General features: G+C 36.3%; 1 protein-coding gene across 4 annotated transcripts in view; it reads right to left on the bottom strand.

The window, feature by feature from the left end:
* The window catches only part of LOC112157392 (teneurin-3), an 800,843-nt gene that overhangs the window by 208,655 nt on the left and 566,165 nt on the right, over positions 1 to 26,023 (bottom strand). Inside the window, exon 1 of one of the 4 annotated variants that reach the window (XM_036213713.1) lies at positions 378 to 851. The exons of the other annotated variants lie outside the window; for them this stretch is intronic. The gene's annotated coding sequence lies outside the window, so the exon portion shown is untranslated. Of the gene's footprint in view, positions 1 to 377; positions 852 to 26,023 lie in introns of those variants that run through there. 4 annotated transcript variants of the gene reach the window in all.

Below are 26,023 nucleotides of genomic sequence, written 5' to 3'. Positions count from 1 at the left end.
TATATATATAAAGCTTGAATTGAATATGTGCTTAAATAAAAGGAAAAATATGAACTAAAAATAGGTATAAAAAGACAAACTTGTGTGTTTCCCTCATCTTTTTATCACTTTCTTGATTTCTGGACCCAGGGAGGCAATAATGTAACGCGCGCGCGCTTGCGGTGTTGTTCAGTCAATGAGTTTACATTCAGTCAGTGGATTCAGACAATGACAGGCAGTTGACTACAGACCATGCAATTTCCCAAGACACACACAGCAGTCCCCCCCTGTGCGCACACACTCACGCGCTCGCGCACGCTCATAACAGCCACATTGTGGAGCTGGCAGAAAGAAAAAAGAAAAGAAAAGAGGCGAATTGCATTCAGCCGTCTGTCTACCTTGTCTGAGTGAGTACTCCAGTTTCGCCCGGCTTAAAGGGTTAATGCTTCCAAAAACACATAGGCTCCTTTCAGTCACGCGTGAACACTCTGCGTGGCCGTGTCGCGCAGAGGGAAGAGGGAAGGGGGGGGACACACAGCCGTGTCTGTCCTCCTGCGCTTTTTCTCCTCACTCTCAGCGCCCGGCGTCCACAGATCTGCGCGCACCTCAGTCTTCTCTCTGACTTCTCATGTATTCCGCTCCATGTGAGGGATGGAGGATGGGAATGAAAGAAGATCACCAAAAAAAGAAGAAGAAGAAGCCTTTTGTGTGTGTCTTTTTTCTTTCTTTCCTCTTGTTCCTTCCCTATTTGGAGCAGGGATCTGTTGTCAGTCTCTCCCGTTGGAGCCGCGTGTGTGCGCGCCCGTCTGTGCGTGTGCTCCTGCCACCTCTGCTGTGCGTGAGAGCGCCGTCTCTCTTTCTCTCTCCTGCACTTCCATACATCAGGGCTCTCTCTCGCTGGGTGAGCTGGGAGGGGGGCGTGTCCGGGGAGCGCACAGGGAGACGGGATTGGCTGAGAGGGGCGGAGAGGAGGAGGAGGGGGGTTTGCATTAGGAGGCTGAAGGTGTAGCCGCTGCGCGCGAAGAGGAGAGCTGGAGGAGGGAGGGCCCGCTCCGGAACCACTCCTTCTTTTCCTGCATTCTTTCTGTGTGATTTGGTGAAGGAGGCGCACGGTGCGGCACCGCAGCCCCGGCGCTCATGTGTGCGCGCGGGCGCGCGGCTGTGGTCCAGGGCAGCTGTATAAACCAAAAGGTACTTAGTGGGAAAGAGGAGGCACAGGAAAAAAGGAGATCCGCAACAAGAATAACATGCAGAAGCACACATGGAAAACAGGCGCAGCCGCGTCTTCAAGGACGCGCCAAACTGCAACCACGTGCTTTTTTATTTTATAATTCAAAATAAAAGCGTGAAAAAGGCTTCAGAAAAGAAGGTGGACATATTCCCCAGCACTCTGCTATTCATTTATTGGGGTTGTATCATCTAATTTTACCAATTCAAGTGTGTATCTCAATTATTTCATGTCTGTTTGTTATAGCAAACTATTTTATTTTGTGCTTGAAAATGAAATTATATCAAATCCAAACCTTAATGTATTTAAGAATGTTGCTTCTCTTATGTGAAAACCTCTAAAAAAAAACAACAACGTACATTTGAATTTAAAAGTGACAACAGAAATGAATAACTATCAAATTTAGACATTAATTGATTTTTTTTGGCACATCTCAACAATTTACGTTGTTTTTTTTCTCATTTCTAACTTTCCTGTCCAACAACAGAAAAGAGCCGAAAGCCTCTTTTGTTGGACATATTTTACTGTTACAATATATTAAAAAATAAACCCTATAGAGTTTATGAATCTTTAGACTCACAAGGTGTATATTTGTATAAACCCCTTTTGTAATTTAGGCTAAACTTTATTTATATTGATTATATTTGCATCCTTTTTTTTTTTTTTTGGACCGCATGGATATTTTAATTTTATATATTTATGTAGTTAGTTTTCCAATTATATTAAAATGTAAAAAAATAAAAATAATATTTAAGGGACTAAATATGATTTTACAAGCACAATTTAGATTTATATTAATTATCCACACACACGCACGAATGAAACAAAAATGTGTGTTTGTGACTTTAGGCAGCATTAGACCGTCAGTCCTTCCAGTATTGCACAGACAGAAGTGATGGAACAATGCTCACCCACTTTGGAAAACATCCCTGCTTGAGGGCACAAAGGATGATGGGTAATTCCACAGCTACATCCACAGGAAAAGCAAATATAAAGCTTAGAACAGACACGTCACTCCGGGGTTCAAGAGTGAAAATGAGGGACATCTGTTTTATACTCAAGTGTTCTCTTTAAAGGAAGAAATAGTCAGTAAATGAAAGATTATTAACATAATTGTTGAAAACAAAAACCTGACCATATTTGATTTTAAATAAACAACTTTTCTGTTATGTGTTGTGTCGTTTTTTTTCACTCTTTTTCCGAGGAATTTCTGCAGTTTTTTAAAATAAAATCCACAGCAAGAAATCAAACTCAGAGCGCTCTTGGGTTCTAGGAGAGAAGTTGCCACAGAATAATCGGTGTGCATTTGTGTGTCAGAAGGAGTCATTCCTGGCACTCTCACAGTGTGAGTCAGCGTATGAAGTCACAGTGAAACCACGACGCAGCGCTGCCTCTAGTCAGTACAGTCGGAGCGAAGACGAGGACAAACATGAGAGCAACCTCACCTCAACCTAAAACAATAATCTACGTGAATGTTAGGCGACGACGGTAACATTTCTGTAATAAATATATTTAAATAAAACCGAAGAGGAAAAAAAAAAATATTTGAAGGAAAAAAAAACATCAATAACTACATACTATGAGGTTTTTACTGTGAATAAAAGTTGAAAATCCTCAGAGTGGAAAAAGCTTTTTACTTTTAGTCCAAAACCCCAAAGAACAGCTCTGTGCACCTTAATCGTAGAAATGTGGGGTTGATTTCCATCCCTAACAAGTTTCTTTTTAAATATAAAGGTCTGCTTCTGACCTGGTTTGCACTTTCCTGGTAAATAGGAGGTCGTGCTCTGATGTGTTGACTGAAAACTGTCTGATTTTTCTTTTTCACTCTTAGAGAGAAAAAAAAGAGAATTTTCTATAGGTGCAGACTGTAAGAGGCGAGGGTCGGCCTGATTAGATGTTGTGCCACAGTCTGTATTTCTACTGTGGTAGCCAGACTTTGCACAGAAAAAAAAAAAAAAAAAAAAACTTCCAGAGCAGAGTGGCAACCCTGTTTTCTGTGTTGCTCGTCTTATTTCATTATCCCTTTTATCCCTGTTATGTCCACACTCAGCAGAAGGGTAATGCCCCAAAAAGTTGGTATCAAACAACACCTAATCAAGCATTAACATGAAGTATATAACTTTAATTTGTTAAATAATTCTTTACGCATATAAAAGTACATTTAACTGCAAGAAAAACAATAATTCATGGAATATACACATGGCCGTAATATTGTCCTAATCTTTACATCATTATCACTGTCCTGAACAGAAGCTAATATAATAAGCATCACTTTCACAGAGGCTAATGGGGTATTGATTGTGGCAAAGAGGTCGCTGCCAATGAAAGGACCATTTCAAATGTGGGATGCCATTCGGTTTTAGTGCTTGCATTTTTTTTTCTACAAAACTTCTTAAGTATTTGTGGCAATTATATTAAAATATGTGCATGCATTTACATTTCAGGCCAAAGCGAAATCTGGTTTTTAGGACGGTCAAAATGGTATTACATTTTTTTTTTATTTGTATTGGAAATTTGGTTATTTAGCAAACATTATCACAAATGCTAATGGGAAGCAGGATAATTAATAATTGTAGGCAGTTTTTATATTCTGTATTGTCCTTTTGAACCTTTCTATGCTTCTTTTACTTCCACACCACAAACAAAAAAGAAAAATTCCACTTTCACTCCAATTTACAAATGAATCTGTACACATATGTTCTTTAGAGCCTGTCACCATACAACACACTTAAAGGTCCCCGTCTGTGGACACTTGAATCTGATGCAAAGTCTGATTCAAAGGGAAAGTGGGGAGATGAAAACAAACAAAAATACTTTGAAGATCAGAATTGTGCATCAGGACCACGGGGATAGGCTCCAGCCTCTTGTTGAGGATAAAACAGGCCTTAAAAAGAGAAATGCATGAATCGATGAATCAATGCTTCACTGCGTCTTTCTAGAGTCCCACTCAGGTCCTACTTAGATGAACTAAAGGTCTGCAAACGCTACAAAGGAGCATCAGGGAGTCGGGGAGTAAGCACATATTCCTAGTTTTGTAAAAACTGTGTAAAAAAAATTTCATTAATTTATGAAAACAAAGAGTGGCAAAGAACCTAAAAAGTTTCAATGTACCAGTAAAAAATAGTTTTTTAATCTTTGAAGAGATGCTTTCTACAAGCCAAAGATCAGCAACTAAACAACATTTAGAAAATGATAAACATGAACTTTAGTTGAGGAAGAATAGTTTACTCCAGCAACGCCTCAGGAAGTTTGAATTTGGTTGTTTACTTTTATGTTTTATTTTGGCACCATTTTCATAGATAATTTTCAGTCATAAAAGATTATTTTCTAGCAAATAAATAATAGATCTGGATTGTTAATTTAGGTAAATAGGTAATAAATTAGATTTAATGCAAATGTATGTGGTTTACATGAATTAACATTCAATTTATGATGTTTCTCTTATTTTTCCTTTATTTTAAGCATTTTCTTTTGCACATTTTATGATGTATTCACCAGTGTAAAGAAAATCTCATATTATTTTGTGGTTCCTATTTAACTTTTCTGACCTGAACATTGATATTTATACATTTTTATTTAGACTTTTCAGCTTCCAGTGAAAGAAACATCTATTAAAGGTTAATATTCATCATTTTCCCTTGAATTTATATTTGCTTCTCCTTTTTAACATTAGAGGATGAATATAATAGCTCTTAAGTTTTTTCTTTCAAAATCTTAAGGTTTGATTGTGTAATAAAACATCTAAGGAGACTTAATTCACTTTGTGTTTTAAACAGCTGTCATTTCTTGTGTTGCATAAACCTGGTGGCTGGTGGAGTGAAATAAACTCAGTTTTATTTATTTTTCCTTCGTAGTGCTGATCTGCAGGTTTAAAAAGAAGCACATCTGCTCTGCTGTGTTGATTTAATGCTTAAACATCATATTGTTGGATCATTTTAAGATTTCAGACACAACCAAAGATTGTTGTTTTGGAAACTATTGCACTTTTTACCTCAACAATATACAATCCTTTTCTCAAAGGTAATTTTCTGTCTGTCAGTGCAGAATGTAAGCTTTTGCATTTGTGGGTGTTAACTCATGGTGATCCATCTATAGCCGGGGTGTCAAACTCAGTCGCACAGGGGGCCAAAATACAAAACACACCTTAGGTCGCGAGCTGAACAGCATAAACATTTATTGAACACTCTAAAACTACGTTTTTATAACTTTAAAGCTGTAACTTTTTAACATAATTAATAATAATAAGAAGACAGATATATAATTGTAGAACAAATCGACTTAAACCTTAAATAACTTGCAATATTCTCTATAAAAAAGTTTTTTTCAAAATTATACAAGTTAAAAATGAGCTCAAGATAACATCGGACCGTTAATAACAATAAAATAAAATGATCTGGAGGGCCGGATCCGGCCCCCGGGCCTTGACTTTGACACAGGATATATAGCTTAAGTTAAGTTTTGTATGAATTAACTCCAAAATACAATCAACTTTCATTTTTTTTTTTTTTAACCAACAAACATAGATTAAGTCATTAATTTAATGTTTTGAGCATCAAACTAAAAGCACAATTTTTGCATTAGCTAATGCACAGAAAGTGTGTCACAAACGTTTGCGAACTTAACTTTGGTGTTATTGAATTAAAAAAAAAATGCAAAAATGAAGTGTGATTTTTTTTGTCAAATGTCCCTCTTTTAAATAATCTGTTATAAATTATTGCTCTTTTTCTGCTTTTCTAAAATTGTAATTATGCCATTTTTAGACAAAATCAAAAAACTTGAAATTTTAGGACGTAGTTTTTGCAGAGCGCAAACATTTCATTAGGAATTAATCTCTAAGTTGAGGGCGTGACATTTGGTATAAAGTAAGCCTGCCCTTACTTACCATTATCCATCTGTTTATGCACTCTCCTGCTAACTTAAAGCCCCTCTCACCCTCAACCCAACTACACCGGTGCAACAGAAATGCAGAGCAATATTGGGGCTATCTAACTGCAGTTTTTTCGTCAGATGCTTTCAGACAAGGAAAACAAAGACGTACATGGATCTACTTGTCTAGAGCGGAGCAGAGAGCTTGCGGCCCACCCACCGACTTTTCTACATCACAAATACGATCTCGTTTAAACTGCATATTTTCATCTGCTCCCAATTCTTAACGATTCGAATAAAAATATGTCCGAAAAATCAGAAAAATGCTACAAAACATGTTAAAAACTCAGTTTTCACGTGAGTGGGTCTTTAAGGTATTTCTCAAAGGAGATTAGATCTTCTGTCCAAGCAGAAGAAGAATGCTGAGAAAGGAGGGAGGTTTGGATTAACTGGGCAGTTTGCGTTTTTGTTTCTTTATTTGCATTTCCATCCTTCCGAGAGTGAGGCAGTGTATTAAATGGTGCCCCCCACTGGCACACACACAATAGCCTGTATAGACCTTCAGCGTTTGTCTACGTGTTTATGCGTCAGTTTTTATGAAGACCAAACACAGATCCCAACCTGGCAGACCAAGTTCTGGGTCCTGGTTGGGTTTAAGTGTGAACTAAAGGGGTGTTTAATACAACAATGCAACCCCTGTGTGTGTGTGACTGATAGTGAGAGTAGCAGGTGTATGGGTGCGATTAAATGTTCCTACTGCTGAAAGACCCCAAGTGTGTATTTGTGTGTCTGCGGGTTCCAAAGCTCTTTCATTTCATTGTATGGGAACCCTACTGGGTAAGGTCACAACCCCAGAAAGAGAAAGACAGCAAGTGAAACAGAGGGGAGAGAAACAGAGAAAAGCTTTAACAAGTCAACTGGCACTGTAGAGGGAATTTCATCAGGAAAAGAGAAGTGGAACTTTTTCCTCCATTTCTTGAGCGTGTGGGGGTTTGAGGCGATTGTGTGAAAACTTAGCGTGACTCCCTATTAAAACTGTCTGCATATATGTGTGTGTTTGCATGTGTGAGATCCATCATGGGCTCAAACGTTCCCGACTTTATGCCAGACCACAAAATAATAATGTTGACCAAAGCTTAGGAGTGAGCGGTCCACAACTCCACGCGTGTGCGTGTGTGTAGGTGTGTGTGTGTGGACTCTGCTGTCACCCTTCTTTTTCAGCCCACTCTAAATAACAGTGATTACTAAGATCATGTGGGTGTGGACTAAACCATTTGGGATAAATGATGGCAGCCTTCTGTTTTACCCACCTGTGGTTTGAACACAATCCGCCGTAACACACATAAGCAAATACACAGTAATGCCAGCATGAGAAAAATCCAATGGAAATGATTACCTTTGCAGATTTAGAAAGTCATGAACTGTGATGGCCAAATGACTCACAGCCAAAATGACAAAGTGCAAGAGAAGGGTACTCAAGTTAAATAAATATGTTAGAAGAATGTAAAGGTGCTCTGGAAATAATTATACTATTGCTAGAACTTTTCAAAACACCTTAAAAAACATGTTTCTAAATGCATTTAGATGGTACATGGAAAAGTGTTAGGATTGTATTACACAATTAATAAAGCAGGAAGTTGCTGTTTTGCCAAAATAAAGTTACACTGAAGATAAAACGAGAGGAGGCTTGTTTTTTTTTATTTGTTAGATTTAATGCTAGAAATTCAAAATTAAAATTCTATCAAGAGTTTAGGTAATCGGTTAATAAGGTGATCATCAGAACTATGATACATTATCGTGGATTTTCAAAGTAAAAGAAGCACATTCCGCTAGATCTGTTGGGATTATTTTGTGAGCAGCTGATGGAGTTCTGAGGTGTTACTTTGAGGTGTCATTGATTTAAAATAAATAACGTTATGTTTATAGATATTAGGAATTTTCTGACATATCATTTAAAGACCCATTCCAATAAAAAAAAATGTGTTTTGGTGTTTTAGATTTGTTCTTGTGGCATTTTTTCTGGAGGACATATGTAAAGAAAATTAGGCTTAAAATTGTGTTTTTAAATGTTTTTTATTCAAATTTGTTGTGAATCAGGAGCAGATGAAAAAATGTAATTGGAAAAATAGCGTAGGTAGTTAAAATTGGCATGCTCCCTGTTCTTCTACACTCCGAATCATCCACTCGCAAACAAACAGATCCATTTTTGTCTTGGTTTCCGCATCCGAGTTGGCCCTAAACTAGGGGTGGGCCACCTACTGTTCACTATTACTATTTAATCTGGCCTACCAAACTTTAATAAATTATAACCCTTAACATTGTTTTTTGGAGTCTTCCCATACCCTACTAAGAAACTGCCCTCTGTTTAGGTACAGAAAGTTATTCTACATTCATGTGGTGTTGGAAGATTTGTTGTTTTTTCTGATTTTCCTGTGTGTTTCTGACTTGGACAGTCAATTGTACAATCATTACAACAATGCATGAACGCAGCATTCCTCTAAGTTTGCCTACTCTGCACTAACAATCCCAACCATAATTAAGAAGTGAATTTCTAATGAAATCTGCAGAAACGATGACCAGAATATATTTATTTTTCCCTAAAAATGGGATAATTATAATTAAAAGACCACTGGGAATGATTTTAAAATAGCTTAAAAGATGATTGGAGTGGGGATTTTATAGTTTTGTATGTGTATACATTTATAGATAAACCATTTCCATCTTTTTGTCTGTATTTTTGATTTAAAAAATGTGTTTTAAAATATTCCTCTGACGGATTATAATTAGTAAACATGTTGCCCTAATAAGTACTCATTCAGTATTAGTAAACTGCTGTAGGCAATTTTTGCCTTTAATGTCCAGTTATGTTGTGATGTGAATACATAATTTCTTATTAGGATGCCAAAACTCTTCCAATTAAAAATCAATCAACTAAAATCTCTGATTAGTAGGAATGGCAGAAAAAAAAATCACATTTCCCCTCCAATTAAAAAAAAGGTGCACTGATAATATTTGCTTTCCAAATTGTAATCAAATCGAGTCTTTAGGTGCTGGAAGATTCCCACTTCAATTATACAGCATGGCTATTACCGAATATTGTATGACGATGCAAAATTAATTAATATCGGCCTTCCCTTGTGAAATTTTCTTTGGCCAAATCTCATTTCCCAATCCCCTTAGCATCTTTGTCTACTTCCTCCAATACCCACAGGCCTGTTCCGTGTACATATGTTTCAAGGAACATCGGGGGAGACGGACAAAAATTCAAACAATTACAGAAACCCTAGTACACTTTTATTATGTGTAAGCATTAGATATTTAATGTTTCTTAGTAATACATTTGCAAAATTAATAATAACGCCCACAGTTCTGCATAAAAAACCCTGCAAAACAACTGGTTGTAGCAGAAGTCAAGAACTACAACCCTTACTGTCAAAAACTATAAACTATTTTTTCATGACTTTTTATCAATTTATTGTTTAAATTTTTTATGCAAACTTGTTTTTGATTTACAAATGATCAAATATTTTATTGATATAGCCGATAAGTCTAACTCATGATGTGTCTGTTAAAAAGGAAAATTAGTTTTGAGCACCGACTCCCAGGAGTGGGGAATTGGGATAAAAAGGGTTCATGAGAAAATCACAAACATGCTTCTGGAAAACATTTCTAACTAAATGTAAAAGTAGCCCCAAGATGAGTAGAAAAAAAAACCCTGAAACAATTCCAGGTAATTTAAACCATCCACCCTTTATTCCTTCCATCTCATTTGCAAACCGATTAGCAGAAGTTCAAGGAATTTGTGTTTGTGTGCTGTGAGTTTCAACAAATAGACATCACGATTAGAGTCCTCAAAGTCATGGACAAGCTGTGTTAGGGTGCTCAGGTTTTTCTTAGCTCATTAAGACCATTTCTCGTACAGACACTAATCTTTTTTGGGAAGCTGAATTCCGTACGGAAACAAAGGCGGATCCTAATGAAGCAAAATGTAATTTCAGGGATCCTGTTAGAGCTGGTGATAAGGTGTGAACAGAGGTTAAGGAACTGGTAATGGTTAAGGTTTCTATTAGGGCTGAAGTCAGCATAATGTTCTCTTAGGAGTAGCGTCTGTTTTGGAAGGATTTCACAAACATTTTAAAGTTCTGGGCACATTTGTCATCCTTAAAGGATTGGAAGAGTTTGGTAGTTTCTCACGAGGTAGTCTATGTTAGGGTTTAAGGGTTAGTTGGGTCCAGGAAACAATTTGTCGCAGTGGAAAACTTTTATAACCTCAGAAAGACAGCAAGGTGAGTGTTTGAGTTGCGAGACAGAAATGCAGAGAAAAAATGTTGGGCTTATCCTGGACTATAAGACTGCGGCTTGATTGAATCCAGCTGGGTATAGTATGATGGTTGGCCTTCTGTATGCAGGAGTTTGCCCTCCCATAGAAATCCCCCACTCATACACACACAGATACACAAACACACAAAGGAGGGGTGTGACTTCATACTCCCTTAGAGACTGAAGGAGCTTGCTGAACAAAACACAATACCAAGAGGGCGCTGTTCATCTACCTTAAACACATTTTGAGGTTCTAGAGGTTTAAAAAGTAATAATTTTTTTTTACATAAAAATGGGTGATTATCAAAGTGAGCTGCTAGAAACCCTTTACACTCAGGCGTAAAGGTGGTTGGACTTTGGAAATCAAAAACTCTTTATGAGTTTATGAGAAGATCAATAAGTAAAACTTTTATTTCAACTTACTTTGTTATTTTTATTTGACAATACCTGTGTCCATTTGGGAAAAAAATAACTGATTAAAGCAAACAAATTTAGTTCAAATTAAATAAAGCCATTCTAACCAGGATAATGAGGCAGTGAGTGATGGCGCAGAAGAACTCTCTTTAATTCACCAGTATCAAAACTAATTAGTTAGATAGTTAAAAGACAATCCATAAAGGTACATCCATTCCATAAGAAAGGAGAAAGATGGAGGAACTGGGTGAAAGTTGTTGAAAAGAGGGTTTCAGTGTGTTATGAGGAGCCCCAGAGCTGTCTAGTCAATGGCAGCGTAACAAAAGGGATTACCCAAGGTCACCCAACCAAAGAATGGCTGAACCCCCCCAACCAAAATACAAAAAAAAGACTCCAGAAAAATAGTTTCTGGCAAGTTTTGGTCCAATTTTAATATTAACTGCAAGAGAAACCTTGGAGATGAGATGATGACTGAGGGATTTGGACAGTCTAGGAATTGCAAAAAAGTCCTAAAAGCAAAATGTCCTGCTTTAAAACATGGAAGATCCTTAAAACATGTAGAGCAACTTGTGTTTTTTTATGGTGGAGGAGTAGAAAAGCTTATTTTCAAAGTCGAAAGTCAAAGTTCCATTTGTTACACCTATAGGTGAGTGAAATTTGTTCTCCACATTTGACCCATCCTTTGGCGGAGTGGTGAGCTGCAGCTCGGGATCCATTTGGTGGTTTAAACCCCCAGTGGAACCCCTTCCAGGGAGGCACTGGATCCCATTTGTAGAGCCTTTGATATGACTCGGCTTGGATTTGAACTTCCAGTCTCAGAGTGGACACCCTACCCAAAGACCACTGAGCTGGTGATATTTTATTTGGAACTTACCAAAAAAGATCAGTTTGATTAACTTGATCTAATCTCTTCATATTCATCACAATTGAATCAAGAAAATGATTTTATTTTGGCGACCATAAAACAAACCAGTTGATTTGTGTTTTCTAAACTACCTCACAGAATAACATATTAAGCTCAAAAGTACAGTAATGGTTCTTAAAAACGCAATGTAGGCCAAGAAATAGTAAAACAAAGTCAAGCAAATCTGAAGGTTTGATCTAAATTTGTAAATATCAAAATAAAATTAATCTTTACTTTTGACTTTATCCTAGCTTAAATTAACTTCCATTTCCTCTGAGTTTACCAGCAACTGAAACAACAAACTTAAAGCTTGTATTAACAATAAAATAATAATAAATGCATTCTGGCCCAATAACATTGTTTGTATTGGACTTGCAGTGTGCATGTAAAGAAAAGAAAAGCATGTATGTACTGCATATAGCATAGCTGCATTGAATGCAATCGAACAGAAAGTGAAAGCTTAGCAATATGTTAGCCCACCATTTATAGCAGACCAAGCAGTTTTTTGTGATATTACGATTGTGCAATTTTAAAACGCAGTGATGATAAATTTATGAAATATTTGGAAGTCCAGGTAAATATTTCATCATTAGTTAGATTTTGCAGAGGTCCAGAGAAATCTATGGGCTAATCCTTAATTTGTTTCCAATAGGGGGTCTACACCAACTACACCATCTCCAACAATACATCAGAGACACTGTAGGTCTATTTTAGGTGATAGAGATTCAGAAATTCTCCTACATTTTTTTTAACTTTACTACTGTTGATCTTACTCCCTGATATGTCTAGTACTAAACCTTTTTGACAAATAATAAAACAGAATGATTGGTTAATGTGGTAAATGCACCTTATATCCATTTCACACAACAGGGCAAAACTCTCATTAAGTTCCAATGTAAAAGAACAAGTATAAGTGGATTAAAATACCTTGGGTGTGAAGTGTGAGGAAGATTGGAGGAAGGTTAGTGGTGTTACTTGTGAGGGGCGGGGGGGTTCTTGGAGAGGGAAGCAGAGTAATTCAAAGTGGATGCCTTATTCATAAGAAAATGTCTCACCTTCCTTCTACGCAAGCTTTTGATCTCCTCAGCTCCTGTCTGGGTTTTTTTTTTCTTTTCTGTTTTTAGACGATGTAATTAGTTAAAAGCCTCTATCCGCTCTTCCTTCTGATAGGGATCGAAACACGGATGCACATATAAGGGACAGCCATGTGTAAGAGTGTTTGACACCAATCAGAGGAGTGAATAAAGCTTCCATCTAAATCAGTGAGAACGGCACAGAGCGACACTTTACAGCTGGATGATAAACTGACCTGAAATGTCGGATTAATATTGATCAAAAGTCCGTATTTAGAGCAAAACAAACACAAAATAACAATAAAAAGAGACAATTTTACATAATTAACTGAAACAAAAGACAAAAATAACCAATTGAATAAAAAAAAAGTTAATTCTTTTCATATACAATCATAAACCTGCACACACACACACATGTATATATATATGAATACCAAATGTACCCTTCATACATAGCGTTTCCATCAACAATCCTCTTTTGTCAGCTTTAAAAACTAATATAAAAGGCTAAGAACTTAAGGGATTACTTAAAGTCACAACTCCCATCATCTTTTAATCTATTTAAAAGCGTTCCCATTAGTTTTTTTTATTATGATTCTGCAATTTTTAGCCTAAATTAAAAAAAGTGTAATTTAAAACGCGTCAAAGTCAAGGCCCGGGGGCCAGATCCGGCCCTCCAGATCATTTTATTTTATTGTTATTAATGGCCCGATGTTATCTTGCGCTTATTTCTAACTTGCATAATTTTGCAAAAATATATATTTAAATATTGAAAGTTATTTAAGGTTTAAATGGATTTATTCTGGAATAATATTCCTGCCTCTTTTTATTCATAGTAATGTTAAAAAGTTACGTTTTTAAAGTTTTAAAATGTAGTTTTAGTGTTTTCAATAAATGTTTATCCTGTTCGGCCTGCAGCCCAAGGCGTGTTTTGGATTTTGGCCCCCTGTGCGATTGAGTCTGACACCCCTGATTTAAAAGGACATATTTTCTGCAAATTGGCAGTAAATCATTAGAAAATTCACCTCTGAGTTGTGGACATGACCGTTGGTGTGGAGCAACCCCGACCCCCCTTCCCATCTCACATAATTGAGCTATTTACTTACACGTTCTCATGCTAGTCTACAACCCTAAGAGTGATATTACTGGTGTAACAAAAATTACTGCCATTTAGTTTTGAGCCAGATACCAGCTTGGACAAAAAAAAAAAAACAAAAAAAAACATGTACATGGATCTAGACGTATACTTAAAGGGTAACCAAACAGTAAATCAACTTCTTTTGGCTGTTTACTTGAATAAATTGGAAGTGCTGACTGTGGGTCCTTGTCAAATTTTTGACAATTTAAAATAAAACTGCTTAATTCCTGAAATCAGTCTAAAATTGTCTGTGTGCTGCCCTCTTTAGGTTAAAATGAGGTATTACAGTTGAATTTTGTCATTGGTCAACTGGTGTGAGTTGTCATTTCAGATGTTTCACGTCGTCATGCTTTGCAGCTCCAGAATAAAAACCCCGCCCATCTTTGAAGGGTGGTGCTTGTGCTGTGATGCCAAGAACCTGCTTCACTCCTGAGAGTGGTAGAACTCGTAATCTTCTTGGCGTCGCTTGCGATGCTCTCGAGAGTGGCGAAGGTAAGCCTGCCCATGCCTCCTGAACTTTTTAATTAATTAATTTTTTTTTTTTTCCAAGACAAACTTAAAAAGATCCTCTGGTTACCTCAAGCTAACCTCCTTGTTACTTTCAATCACAGATCTATACCACACCTCCCCCACTCAGTCTGTCTGCCCTAGTCCCGCCCCCTTTCTTTTGCATTTTTCAAATGTTTACTCAGAGTGGAGTCAGCCTCCAACAATCCTGTTGTGTTATCATTTAACAAATATGCTCATTTGAAAATGCATTTTTCAGTTGAATCCACAATTCAAAATGCAATTTTGAGCTGAAATCTCTTTATAAACTGTATTTCCTCCATTTTAAGAAAAATACCACGAGAACATGTTACAACACCATTTTCACTGTAGAGTCTTTAAAAAAATGTACAAAATAGTTCACCGTTCACCCACTTTCTGTCACATGTTTCCTTTCGCGGGTGAGAGAAACAATTTGTATTTTTTTTTCCCCCTCTTATCAATCAAAAATCCCTTTACTCTTTCAGTTACTGGCATTTATCGCTTTTTAACCAACACCCTCAAATGGGCTTCACAGATGGAACAATAAAGATTTTTATTGTCCTCAAGGAAAATGGATGAGCATATCTGGTAATGACAGGGCTTGAAGATCAATATCTATGATTGAGTAATTACTTTGAGATTAATTATGAGCCATAAAATATTTGTTCAGCTTGTAACTGCCCAGAGGAATACACTGAGGATGTGAGAGCTCTATCTTAATAATCCTCTGTAATTCACACCATCACAGTGTAGCAAAGCGCTGACACTACAAGACACGGCTGGCCTTCTGTCACTACAGCAGCTTTTTCCGTGTAATACCGACACAACACTTTGTAATCGTGAGGAGTCAACACCACCTTACGTGAGGCATGTGGCTTAGGTGTGTGGCCTACCAGTATTAAGGTATTACAGTGTCATTTTTAAAAATCCATACCTGTCTGCAGAGCATGGATACATTAGGAGAACGACAATCTGACCAAATTAACTCAAAATTAATTAGGCTCCTACTAAATCCAGTTATTATCCATCTAAATTAAATACATTGATTTCAGTTCATTTGCAATTCATTTCCATTAAATGTAGTAAATCAGCAGAAACTCAAAGCGACATAAACAATAGAGAAGTCAATATAATTCTGTCCCTTACTGTGGAGCATATAATTGTATACAACCTGGCATCATTTAATATTTCAATTGCTTGAATTAACATAAACTTTTCTTTTCCATTTACATAAAAAAAATATAAATAAATAAATTAAGAGAAGAAAATGAAACCAGCAGGATACCAGCAGATGGGGGGATGAAATCTTCTTTTTTCATTAACAATGATGCTTACAATAAAAGTAAGGATGATTCATACACTTTAGCATTAGAAAGGGCAAATCATGACAAGCGCCACAACATCTGCATCTTGCCACCATTACATATATATATATATGAGAATAAAGTTGAAAAAGTTATATAATCATGAGAAAAAAAATAAAAATTTTACAAGAATAAAGTTGCACAATTATTAGAAAAAAGGTCAACATTTTATTGGAATTAAATCTTAGATTTATAGCTTAAAAAGTTGTAACATTTTTTTTTAAAAGAATGTTGTAATTTCATGACAGTAAAATTGTGCATTTACAAAAAAGGAAAGAATGATTCAGCAAAATCTAAAATAATGAAATGATAATGACTGATTGTCTTCGTTGTAACACTTATGGGATCTAGTGAATCATAATTGCATTATTTTTTCTTGCTGTAAAATTTCCACCTTTTTTCTCATATTTTATTCATACTTCTTTTCTGACTTTTTAAAAAATAATTTACAACTTAATTTTTGTAAAACTGACTTTTAAAGAATTATTTTCATGGCTTTATTCTGCAAAAAAATATTATTTTTTCACTATTTGAGACATTTATTCTCGTAAACATTGGACATTTTTTCATAATTTTACAATTAAAATCTTACAAAATTTTGACTTCTTTCACAGAATTATATAGTTTGAGTCTTGTGAAAATATGACTTCCTTCTCATAATTTTACGACTTTATTATTGCAAAAATGTTCCTTTTTTCTCATTATTCTACGTAGAAATCTTATTAAATTTGACTTTTGTCACTGAGTTTTATGACTATATTGTTGACTTTTTTGATATACTTTTACAGCTTAATTCTAGGAAAATTTTTACTCACGATTTTAAGGCTTTATCCTTGTAAAATTTTGGCTTTTTTCATAATTTTACAATTGAAATCTTATTAAACTTGGACTTTTGTCATATATTTTCACTAGATTATTGTCGTAAAATATTGACTTTCTTCTCATAATTTCATGACTTTGTTACCGGGAAAAAAAAAATTTTTCTTTCATGATTTTACGACTTTTTTCTTGTAAAACTTGAACTTTTTTTCTGATTTTTTTGTTTTAGTTATTTTTTCCCTTTTTTTGGTGGCCCTAATACTCCATTGTAAAGAAGAGGCTACATAAAATAAAAAAAAAAAAATCAGTTTTTCATACTGAGGTGGTCCAGGTTATTTTGCTTCAATGATCTGGTGAAGATCGTCTAGGAAACACATTGGAGAGACATCTTGGTTCTGGGGTAATTTAAATAGTTTATTGAAAGTAAAATATTTGATTTGATTGGCCACTTCCTCAGCTGGTTGGAGTGTGTTTACCAGTGTAACTCTGGGTGTGGAAGACCTCAGCTGCCCTTGATTCAGAGAGCAAAGGAAAACTGCAACCATGGAGCCACGTAGAAACATAAACGACACGCTCTGAATAAGGTTATGATCCCTTCATGTGTATATATTTATTTATATTTTTGGTTAGTTTTGGGAGAAGATGTAACATGTAACATCATCAAAACTTAAATTCTGTTGAAATTTACTGCTATCATCCCAAACCCTTTTTCCATACAGTCCAGTTTATTTTTTGCAGTGATGGAGCTGGTAAGCAGCTCTTGCATCAACAGCTGCCAATCTGATGAAGAAAAACAACAGACTGTCACAGAGCTGTCGCCAAGTTACCTCTGGAAGATTTGTACTGCTTCTTTCCAGTAAAGTCTGGTTGGTCAAGGTACGTTTCTGTGAATAATTGCCAAGAATTGCGAAGAGCGAACTCTTTAGGCTCATGTTTGAATATAGCGTGACAGCCGGCTTGACAGCCATTGATAATTTGTATTTCTTGCCCCTAATGTTTCCAACCGAAGAGAGATCATTTTTGTAATGTGTTGTATCCATTTCTGTTGAGTCGAAGTCTGTCTGTGTAATACATAAATGTTCTGCATGTTTCCATTCTTTGGCTGATATTGCCTGCAGCGACAACAGGGAAGGACAAGCTGAAAATTGTGCGTTTTTTTTTTAAATAGTGGTAGCAGCTCATGATATCAGTCGGTTTGAACAGGCGAGTAAACAAGAGAGACCGTTCAAATGGGATGTGATTACATTGAAAACAACAGAAAATACTAACTCGTGCACCTATGCTGACCCGAATTAAAATGAGAGAGGATGGACATTAAGGTTTTCAAATGGAAATGCTTCAATTTGGAGCGCTCAGTCTGGTTATTTGCTTTATAGCAGGTAAAATGCAGACTCGAATGAATAAATGGATATGGATTGGTGCCAAAAGGAGTTTCTGCACTGATCCAGAGAGCTGGCCAACGTTTAGGGCTGGCCCTAAACGAAAGATATGTCATAGTCAAGATGAGATATTATTATTTTTTTTTTCAATTTGCAACACATTCTCATCCCTGAGTCACCACATATTGACCTTTGGTTAAGGAGCCCTTCACAACACTTTCTGATGTTTTGGGTTTTCCTAACTCGTCATTTTTTCCACCACCCTCGGGACACGGTACTGGTCCTTATTGGTACCCAAACCTGATACCCGTACCCTAACCAAGCACGAGACCTGAACCGATATTGGAGTGAGTGGTCGCTATAGAAATGTAGACCAATTCGAACCAACCGCTGCTTCCTGACGTCTTCTAACATAATTGAATTCATTACGTAAAAACCAATGAAATACGAGCATTTTACAAAGACTATTTATAAATTCATTGTTTTCTGATGATGAAAACATGCATGGTTTTGTAATAAAATATATTAAATATTTTTTTTAGCTGATATTGTTCAAACACAATGCATTGTCGTCTGTATTCACCTGTCTTTTGACCATTTATGCACAATGGTTTTTGGCAGAGACTTCTGGGAAGTTTCTAGGACACTGAATTTTGAAATTAAAGGCTATGTCAGAATTCCCACCTAAATCCATAACTACTAAAAAAACAATATAGTGCATGACTATCTATTGCCCATGGATTTTATAAGGAATTCAGACAGCATGACCACTACTTTTCTTTCGTCTTTTTTTTTTAATGGCGGATATGACGCCACCAATTTCACAAAGTAAAAATCTAATCAATACAAGTATTTTATGACGTCTTTTATGAATCCACGGTGTTCTGTTGATGAAAATGTAGGATGTTTTAATAAAAAATTGTTCAACTGCAATCAATTATGGTTTATATTTGCTAACGTAATGAGCATCGATGCACACTGGTTCTTCGTAGAGGCTTCTGGGAAATTTCTAGGGCACTCAATTTTGGTATTATAGATTTGGACAGCACTAAAAAAATGGTGAATGCACTAGTGTACTATATAGAGAATAGAAGGGATTCGGACATAGCCTAAAACTTGTTAGTAACATGCTACATGTTAGCCATGCTAGCTTGCTCACAATATTTGTAACTCCTACCTGGTTTGCAAAACACACAAAAAACAGAGTGAACCCACTAAAACAAATCGTACTATGACTATGCTAACTCCCACCTTTATTAGAGACACTTATTTAAAAAAAAGCAGTCCGACAATGCTACATGTTAGCTGTAATAGCCACACTAAGGTCCAACCAAAATTGCTTTGACATCAGTCGTATTTTGAAAAAAATTAACCCTTTTAAGAGCCTTATAGTGCGTAAAACGCCAAACCATAGTTGTCAAAACAAGTGAGCACAAACAGACTCTCTGATGTTTTTGTTTTGCAGTTCTTTTGGCAATTTTTATGGCATTTCCCTACGGCTCAAAAGGAAAAAAAAAAAAAAAAAATCCCAACCGTTATTGTAACTGGTGAGCCTAAATTGAGTGAAAGGGCGAGCGTGCATGGCTGCTTCATTTTGTAGGACTGCATGATAGCCTGTCAAGGTTGCACCCCGTCTTTCATGCGGTGACAGCTGGGATAGCCTTCCTCACAAACACACGGGTATCAATCATACTTTTGAAAACCACCCATTACTCCAATTACTGTAATAACTTTTACCAAGCAGCTAATAAAAGCAACAGTTATATAAACTTGTTGCTGCATTGATTAAAAGTCACCTGTTTACATGCTGCTCTGCAGTTTTTTACTGGAGTGTTTTCGGTGGAACATAACGAGCTGGAAGCTGGGTTGACTGAGAGACCGACAGACAGACAGACAGGTCCTCCCACTCAACAGGCCTCCCTGCATCCACTCATGCGCAGCAGACACACACTCACATTCAACGAAACCGCTTTTGTTTGTGTTATAATCACATTTAGAAGAAGCTGTATGACACTCGAAAGGACAGCCAAGGCGAGGTGGGAGTGTGTGAGTTTAAATGTGAGAAAGAGAGATGAAAATAATGACAAAATGAAGCTGTGTGCGCACGGGTGTGTGAAGTTTCTCAGTAAAATCACCCATATGCTGAGGTCAGTCACACCATCACTCGCTTTCCAAGCACTTGCGAGAAGACTCAGATGTATGTGTGAGAAACACAGAGAGGTGCTTGGAAGAATTAGGGCGTTGATTTGTCTCCATTAACAGGAAAAAAAATAATCACCGCGTCTTTGTGTAGTGACATAATTAAATTTTTGCTAATGAGCTAATATTCTAATTTAAAAATCGTGCTGACTTGTTTAACCCTTCAGAGGTTAAGTGCCAGTTTAAAAAGTTTGCATTCTCTTTGTGTTAAAAAGCAAAAGCAACAATTGTTTATATATTAAAGTCATTCAATCTGGAAGTTTAATCTTTAAAGTCATTAAATCTGGAGAAAACACACAAATAATAAACACTTCCCTTTCCAAACTCCCTCTGCAGAGCGTTTATTATCTCAGTCTCAATTGATGTTGCAGCATGGCATAGCAAAGTTGCTGATGTGTATTCTCTAAATGACACATTTCTCTGCAGTTTTGGCAGATTAAATCTCAGTTTTCACTGGAGGAGAACAGGAATTATGCAGCAGTTTCAGCGAAAACATGGACATCATTTCTTTTAATGTTACCCAAGATCTGTAGTTTGATAAAAAAGAAACATAGAACAAAAATTAATCTTTACATGAAAAATGTTTAGAAAAATCAAACTAGGTTTACCTTTACTTTGTTTTTATTGGGTAAATTTACAGTAATTTGATTTATAGTGCAGAAAGATTAATGTGATTGCAACAGAATTCAATATAAAATCAGTTTTACTTAGCAGATTACTACTTTTTTTAATTGCCACATGGATGGATTTGCTGATTTAATTATGGGTTTCAGGCTTATAAATGTATTAAAAAATGTAGATTTATAAACAAAAGTGTTTTTTTTAATGCTGCATTACTTACAAGCCATTTAAACCTGTATGACAACACAGATCAGGGGGCTAAAGGCGTTCATACATCACATGAATATGTAGTTTTAGTGAAATAATATTATCTATCAGAAACAACTTTGTATTCATTTTTCATCCCTCTTTTTATTATTATTATTTTTTACATTTTATATGCTATTGTATTGCATACAGTGTTTCCAATTTTACATTCTAAAGATAACCCGCGCTAGGTGAAATCCACAAAGTAGGATTACAGATGTGCAAAACACTTTATGCCCTTCTCTCATAGAGACATCAAGGTTTCTCCCAACTTAAAACTCTCAAAGTTCAGACCTTCATAGATAAATAAGTCCACTTTTACAGAATGAAAATAAAGATCTGCTGACAGTCGAAGATTTATGCAAATATGGCAAACTGAAAGCATTCTGATCAGGAGACACGGCACAATTGAAATTCGATTGACAAGGTCAACAGCCAATTGGAACAGAGACTATATTGTGCTGTATTGATTATGTATAAATTAATAAACAAGCAAGGATGCAAAATTACACTGAAAATTGAGCCGCGATACAGCGAGGTACACTGTAATGTGAAAGATTCTGATAGTAAAACCAAATTTTGTCATTTTCCTACTCTCTCGAATTTTTACATCTCTTTTTTTTGTCTTTTTATTTTGCCAAGCTACATGCTAGTTATTTTGAGTAATTTAGGCTTTTTTTTGTTGTTTTTTTTCAAGACTATTTTGGAGTTAAGCTAATATTTCAGCTGCATGCTAGCTGTTTTGGCAAATTTAAGATGTATCTATTCTTTAAGCTATTTTGGCATTTAACTAGTATTTTAGCTGGCTATCAGCTTTAGCTTTTTTAGCTATCAGCTTCAGCATTTTAAGCTATCAATTTCAGCATCTTCAGCTTTCAGCACTAGTATCTTAAGCGGCCAAATTCAGCTTACACTTTTCACACTAGCATTATCGCAGATGATGGTTTATATCTAGTTTTTAGTTAGTTTAAAGCTAATGATGGTTAAAATGTGCGTTTTACATCCCATTTGCACATGACCCGATTAGTCGACTAATCTGAAAAAATAATCATTGATTAGTCGACTATTAAAATAATTGTTTGCGGCAGCACTACTCTTTTGTTGTAGGTTCATAGAGAAATGGAACGAAACGCTTGAGGCGGAGCCACTCTTGTCATCCGCTGATTGGCAGAACGTGATGACGACATTAGAAAGCACCAGTATAGCACTAAGCTAGCGTTTCCTAACTTCTTTACAACTGTATTATTCTTAGCCGCCTGCAATCTTCTTTCAAAAAACATTAAATTCCTGTTGTACACGATGTGCCAGAAGTAAAGAAGGAAAAAGACGAGCTGCTGGATGATCTCCATTGTTGTTGCTTCTCTAGTCGTTGAACTACAATGACGCAATGACACGCTGGCGGTCTACATCACACATGTGCCGTGAAAACAAAACACTCAGTGGGAGCAAGGCCTAACTGAGTACTGTACTGCTGCTTACTGGACCAGGCTGGACTGAACTGTTTGGTGGGAACGAGGCTGAAGCTTAAAAAAATTAAAAATAATGAAAAAATAAAAATAATAAAAATAAAATACATTAAAAAAAGGCAAAATTGTCACCACACTGATGCCGTTATTCACATGTGGACAAAAGAATACAGGGTTGGGTTTATTCAATCAAACGTGCTACATGCCATCTAAACTCACACGAATGGAAAATATATTACATATTGTTAGGATTAGTTATAAAGAAAACAAATGATATCTCGATGTCATGCAATAGAAAATATCAGTCAATATGGATGGAAAGACAGCCATGTAAAGCCACTACGTTCACAAAAGCCTCTAGAAAGCAGAGACACATTCTGCATACCAAGTGGAAAAGTCTAAAGAACAGAAGAAGCAGGCAAGACATGTACTGATTGATGGAAAAAAAAAAGTCTTTTAATGATTTTTTAAGAGCTACATTAAATGTGCAAACATGATTTCTGGTAAAAACTGGAGGAACACATGAGGAATCCACTCCAATGTCACAAACAGAAGAGCATCTTTAAAGACGAGGACACAGAAACCGTTGTTTTGCTGTAACATGTTTATGTGAGACAACGGGCTAATCAGTGCAGCCGACCAATCATCAACTTACGCTTTTATTAGCCTCACAAAACAGTCTACAAACATGGAATGGCTACAAAACTCACTACACAAAACTCCTCACTACAACACAATTAACAGCAGCAAACCAAAACTGTCATTTGAAGGGTTTTAAATCTTAAGAAATGTTGTTAAATAAACATCAAAGTCATTCAGTTTTTTAGAAGAGGCGCAACACGGTTTATTTTCTTTTATTTTACATTTTATCTGTTGATTTATTTATATTTTATGCATGTTTTTAATGTACAGAGTTGTGGTTCACCTCTTGGGTTTCACTGTTTTTCTGTGCTATTTGGCATGTTTTTTTTTTTTTAACAACAGTGAACTATTTTCTGCATCCTGATTGGCTGTAGCATCTGTCAAATCTTATCTTTACAGAAGGCGTTCAGTTCGCCAAAGTCTTCAATCTTTGGGTTCATTCTATAAAACTGGATTTATTTTTCTACAAAAGTCTGAAGTTTAAGAGTTTAAACAACTGTGAAAATGTCTGTCTAAAACAAATAAAGAAAGTGTGTGTTAAGGGGTTTTATAGCCTCAAAACATCTATAGTCTTATGCATTGTGGAGCATCTTTTGGAAGTAAACCCCATGATAAACATGGGATCACTGTACTGCACAACCCGATTTAAACCTTTGTTTCCGTCATGGCGCCATAACGCTTCCAACAACAAATCTGTTACAAGATAAAGTAATAAACCAAAATAATATCTACAATTATGCATAAAAGGAGGTGAACAAATAGTCACCTATATATGCATAAAAACAGTAATACTTTGTCACCTCTAACAAAAAAAAAGATGTATATATTAAATGCATTATTTTGGGTGGATTTTTTCACATGGTGGGAAGAGAAGGACGGCAAGAAGAAGAAGACGAAGAAGAAGAAGTGGCACTCTTCCACATGAGACAAAGATCACACAGGACAAAGAGAAGGAGGGAAAAAAATGAATGAGGGATTGAACGAGCAGAGAAGAGAGGGTAAGAGAAAACAGCCTGGTGGTAATGTCCTTATGATGTAGTGCCTGTCAGAGCATTTGCTTCAGAGGCCAAATGATCCTGTAAGAACAGCACTGCTATTGATCCCACAATCACACAGCACCACATACTAATGACTCGCTGTGTGTGTGTGCGTAGACGTGTGTGCGCATGTAAGAAGGAGGATCAGAAGGAAAAACAGAGGCAAGGACATGGGATTACAATGTGCAACAAAACCAGGTACGTCTTAAAAAAAATCAGAAAGAAGAGGTGAAAAGAGGCTTCACACATGGACTCAAACATGTGTGTGTGTCCATGTTTGTGTGTGATTCTGTCATGACGCTCCATCAACACACCAGGAAAAGTGATGCATATGAACGGCCGTCTGAACCTGATCTGTTTGATATCCAATCTCAGTTCTCACCTTCAGAGCTTTTAGTACCTTAAAACCCAAACATGCTGATGCACACACACATGCACACATTGTGGATTCGCTCAAGCAACGCATTGCAGCCTTTCACAAGAAAAGTATTTTAAAGATTGTAGAATTTTTTCCGTGACGGAGGACATATTTATGAAGAAAATTAAGATTTAAACTTCTAGCAGGAGAGAGTGTACACAAAGGGATGATGGGAAATGAGGGCAGGCCCACTCCACATCAACCGAGGTGAATTTCTGGTGAACTTCTGTCACTCTGCAGAAAACAACTGTATTTTTTTTCCCAAAAAAGGCATAATCATAATTAAAAGACCACTGGAAATGCTTTGAAAATAGATCAAAAGATGATTGGAGTGGACTTTAAGATATTTTTCATCCATGCTGGAAACACTTCTAAGTGAAAATGAAAAGTTAAAACATTTTGAAATGATTAAAACGTCAAACGAGTATTGTTTTAACTGTGAACACCTCATTCTGGTGTATTAAAAAAAGGGGTTCAGCAAAGTGAGAGATTCAGACTTAGTCCAAATTGGCAGCTTGCATATAAAATGGGGATATTTATGAGCTGTTAGAAAGGCTGGATGTTAGTTTTGCTTTTGGCGGTGTTTGTTTTGGTCAGAGTCGCTGCTGCTCTCAGTGGTTTCCAAAGGTCACTTACAGTCAAGTACAAAGGGAAGCATACCTTTATTATTTTATATATTGAGGTATCGTGTAAAGTTATCTGCCTAGACCATGTTTTTCATAAGAAAAAGAAAAATACACCAAAGAAAACATATGGTGATGTTCCCTAGTAAGCTTTAGCAGAAAAAAACACTACAATTAAATTTGCTGTAGTACCAGTACTTCAATCTCCAGCTAATGGTTTTGCTGCGCATAACCACTTGAGGCTGAAGGAAAAAAACATGAGTCACTTTTGGCTTAGTATTCTTGTCCTTTTAAATTTCAATTCTATGTATTTTCCTTTTAATAAAACGAAAGCTATATTTTATATTTGAATGCATCTCTTGACTGATGTTTTAAGGAAATAAATCCGTTTGAGCACAAACGGTAAAAACACAAATTACTGAATGGGGATTTTCAACGTTTTAGAGAGAAAACCTTTTACAAAAGCTGCTCCTGTGACTTCTAAAACATGATTTTTTAATCAAGATGACCCACTTCAGCGGTACACCTGTACTAGTACTCCGGCGGAACATTCTGCGTTTACGGAGTTTTGAAGAGGCAGACGGAATGACAGACAGACACGAAGATGAAGATAAATGCAAATGAAAATTCCCCCCTGCGTGGAACAGATTACTTTTTTTCCACAAGAGAACAGAATGAACAGGAATGTGCGCACAAACGAGCCGCACAGGTGGAGTGGGAGGTGTCAAACACATCATTGTCTTTGACCTAACCTCTGAA

The sequence above is a fragment of the Oryzias melastigma genome, linkage group LG1 (genome assembly GCF_002922805.2).
Source record: "Oryzias melastigma strain HK-1 linkage group LG1, ASM292280v2, whole genome shotgun sequence".
Classification (NCBI taxonomy): domain Eukaryota; kingdom Metazoa; phylum Chordata; class Actinopteri; order Beloniformes; family Adrianichthyidae; genus Oryzias; species Oryzias melastigma.
The sequence above is the reverse complement of the archived record's forward strand: the minus strand, read 5'-3'. Positions and strand labels throughout refer to the sequence as shown.